This window comes from Hylobates moloch, unplaced genomic scaffold (assembly GCF_009828535.3).
Source record: "Hylobates moloch isolate HMO894 unplaced genomic scaffold, HMol_V3 SCAFFOLD_7, whole genome shotgun sequence".
In the NCBI taxonomy this organism is placed as follows: domain Eukaryota; kingdom Metazoa; phylum Chordata; class Mammalia; order Primates; family Hylobatidae; genus Hylobates; species Hylobates moloch.
Genome location: NW_026652282.1, coordinates 134,038,550 through 134,042,705, shown reverse-complemented (window position 1 = coordinate 134,042,705; position 4,156 = coordinate 134,038,550).

The window sequence follows — 4,156 nt, the reverse complement described above, 5'->3', positions numbered from 1 at the left end:
TATTTATTTATTTATTTATTTATTTATTTTGAGACGGAGTCTTGCTCTGTCGCCCAGGCTGGAGTGCAGTGGCGCAATCTCGGCTCACTGCAAGCTCCGCCTCCCGGGTTCACGCCATTCTCCTGCCTCAGCCTCTCCGAGTAGCTGGGACTACAGGCGCCCGCCACCACGCCCGGCTAATTTTTTTGTATTTTTAGTAGAGACGGGGTTTCACCGTGGTCTCGATCTCCTGACCTCGTGATCCGCCCGCCTCGGCCTCCCAAAGTGCTGGGATTACAAGCGTGAGCCACCGCGCCCGGCCAAGTTAATTATTTTAAAAGAAGTATTAGCGGCCAGGCATGGTGGCTCACGCCTGTAATCCCAGCATTTGGGGAGGCCAAGGCAGGCAGATCACCTGAGGTCAGGAGTTCGAGACCAGCCTGAACAACATGGTGAAACCCCATCTCTACTGCAGTACAAAATTAGCCAGGCGTGGTGGCTCATGCCTATAGTCCCAGCTACTTGGGAGGCTGAGACAGAACTGCTTGAACCCGGGAGGCGAAGGTTGCAGTGAGCCAAGATCACACCGTTGCACTCCAGCCTGGGCGACAGGAAAAAAAAAAAAAAAGAAGCATTAGCCATTCTGATCTTGTGTGCACCTGCATGATGATAGAGCCTCAAATGACTACAAAACAAAAAAGTGTCAAGAAAAGGAAAAATTAACAAATGTGCACATTCTCCGTGCAGGAAATTATACCACTTCTCACTGGAACTGCTGGTTTAAGCAGACTCAGTAAGAATATAGAAAAATTGGGCCAGGATAAGCCGGGCGCGGTGGCTCATGCTTGTAATCCCAACACTTTGGGAGGCGAAGGCAGGCAGATTACTTGAGGTCGGGAGTTTGAGACCAGCTTGGCCAACATGCTGAAACTAAAATAAAAAATACAAAAATGAGCCAGATGTGGTGGCTCATGCATGTAATCCCAGCTACTCGGGTGGCTAAGGCAGGAGAATCACTTGAACTTGAGGTTTCAGTGAGCTGAGATCGTGCCCCTGCACTCCGGCCTGGGCAACAGAGTGAGACTCTGTCAAAAAATAAAAATAAAAAAAAGAATATGGAAAAGTTGAACAAGCTTGATTTAGTGGACACCCAAAAACTACAGACCACACATTGTTTTCAAGTTCACCTTGGACATTTACTAACAGTCACCACGTCCTAGGCTGCAAAACAAGACTCAACAAATAGCAAAAGAACTTGCATCACACCAGCCATGTTCTTGATGCAACAGAATAAAGGCATAAATTGGCAACCAAACTAAAATTAAGGGCTCCCCTATGTTTGGAAACTTAAAGATACACTACTGGCCAGGCATGGTGGCTCACACCTATAATCCCAGAGCTTCGGGAGGCCAAGGCAGGAGGATCCCTTGAGCCCAGGAGTTCAAGACCAGCCTGGGCAACATAGTGAGACCCCCTATCTCTATAAAACTAAATTAACGATTTTTTAAATTAAAAAAATAAAAAATAATGCACTGGTCCGAGAAGAATTAGAATGAAAATCTAAAAGCCTTTAGAACCGAACAATGAAAACTATGTACAAAAGCTTAAGCCATGTAGCCCAAGCAGTACTACAAGGAAATTAAAAAAAAAAAAAAGTGTGGCCAGGCACGGTGGCTCACGCCTGTAATCCCAGCACCTCGGGAGGCCAAGGCGAGCGGATCACCTGAGGTCAGGAGTTAGAGACCATCCTGGCCAACATGACAAAACCCCATCTCTACTAAAAATACAAAAATTAGCTGGGCGTGGTGGCGGGTGCCTGTAATCCCAGCTACCCGGGAGGCTGAGGCAGGAGAATTGCTTGAAACTGGAAGGCAGAGGTCGCATTGAGCCGAGATTGTACCACTGCACTCCAGCCTGGGTGAGAAGAGCGAAACTCCATCTCAAAAAAAAAAAAAAAAGTGTAAAAAATAGAAATAATATTATGAAGTACAGAGGGATCTCCCTGCAGGCGCCACTGGGAGCTGAAACATCAGGGGCACCTGGGGGCGAAAAACATGAGAGGGAACAACTTCAGCCCTTGCTTCTCCTCTAAACACTGCTAAAAGGAATGCAAAGGGATTGCAGATGTAAAAGGGAAGAGTTCGCAGCAGAGAGTGAGAGGAGCGCCTGCCAGGAACATCACAGAAGCTGGAAAACAAGTGGGGGAGTGATAACTGATTCAGGGGATCAGGGTGAACTTGGAAAAAAGTGGTGGGAGGCACCAAGGGCACGTGCCCACAGAGGAAAGGCCACATGAGGCCACCACCACCCAGAAGGGAGGCCTTGGAAGAAACCAACTCTGCTGGCACCATGATCCTGGGCTTCCAGCCTGCAGGACTGTCAGACCATTATGGTGTTGGACCGGCACTGTAAAGAAAGAAGTAGTGATAGCACACATGGTTGTCTCGCTCCAGTTCTAAAAGGGGGAAGGATGCCGGGCGCGGTGGTCTCCAGAAGGCCCTTCCATGTTTCTCTGTGGCACCCGCAGTGCCTGGATGTCAGCACTGGGAGAAACCGCCTCCAGATTCATCTGTAAAATCCGAGCATCAGTGAGCTCAACTCTCCCACTTTCTCGGCTCTCTGTTTCCATTAGGTTTGGTTGATCTGGGCCAGGGCCAGCATCAGAGGCAAACCCAAAGCTGTTCTCTGTGGACTGACCTCTTCTCCCTTCTCTTACGTGTCTGCCATGTCCACTAGCCTGTGAGCTTCAGGAGACAAAGGAGCATGTTTCTTCTTCCTGATACCCCCGAAACTTGCACAGTACATGCTATAAAATGCAGATTCAATGAGGGCTCTTCGCATTACAATTTTGAAAAAGAATCATGAACTATGATTTAGTGTCTCTTCCCATCAAACCCCAGGCCCATAGAGCAATTGCCTTTACGTGTGACGCACACCTCCTACCTGTCCTCCCCCCAACCCGGCATCCCTGTCCTGCAGACCAAACACAAAACTCATTGCCATCCCTCTTCAACCTGGCTTCCTTTCTGACTTCCCTTCAGGTGCCCCAGGCAGAACCATGGGGATCATCTGACCCTCTGTCTCCCTCATCCTTCCCTATCCCACCAGCCCGTGCCCTACTGACTCAGTCCCCAAAGTCCCTCTCGCTCCCCACCGGATCCTCAGTGTCTGGTAGTACAGTGCCTGACATGGGAGGTACACAGCGACCACTAGGTGAATACAAGAATGATGTGACTGAGGGTGTTTGCGGTCTCATATGCTGCCCATGCTCAGTGACGCAGTAAATCATCATCTGTTTGGAATGGTCTAAGTCGCCAGCCAGAAAGGAGGGAGAAGGCACCATGTGACCCTGCATCTCCCTTGCCAGTACTCTGATTTGACGTTCTAGAAGAGTAGTCTTTATACCGGGGCACATGCTCCCCCGAGGATTATGAAGCCTGTCCAGGAGGGGCTCAGGATGGATGGTCCCAAGGAGCCAATGTCCCGCCTCAGCTTGCACAGGGGTTCCAACCTAACGGTGCCCAGTGCCTTTCCCAGGAACCTGACCCCAGTTGACAAGAGCAGGGTGTTGCACCATGATGTGCCGTGGGGTCAAAGGCTACCAGGCACCAGGAAAAGAAGCCATTTGAAATACTGCCTCCTTTCACCAACCTGACATCTCCACCTCTGCATTTCAGGAAAAGAAATACGTCCGAAAGAATTTTCCCTTCACATTTAATAATTACAAAAATTGTGTTATTTTGCTCAGTTACATGCTAGGAAAACTTGTAGCAATTATGCCATCCCGAATAAATGTTTTAGCACTTAGGGGGAAAAAAGTAGTGGGAGGCAGCCAGTGGCAGAGGTGGGTTTGCACAAGAATCGGAGGCACCAGATAACTCAGAAACAATGTGTGTGTGTGTGTTGGGGAGTGCAGAACAAGATGATTGATTGGAAATCTCTATAAGAAGCTGCTTTCCTTGCACTGGCTATGCAGATTAAAAAAGAAAAAAGAAAACAAAGAAGATGCTAGATGCCCATATCTCTGCCCCACTTTGTACAGAAGACCAGAGATAGAACAGAAGGTCTGTGGAGATGCAAATTAAAGCCACAGTAAAATACCTCTTTTTTTTTTTTTTTTTTTTTTTTTTTTACACGAGCCTTCATCTTTTAACCAGGCTAAGAATCTAGGGCAAAA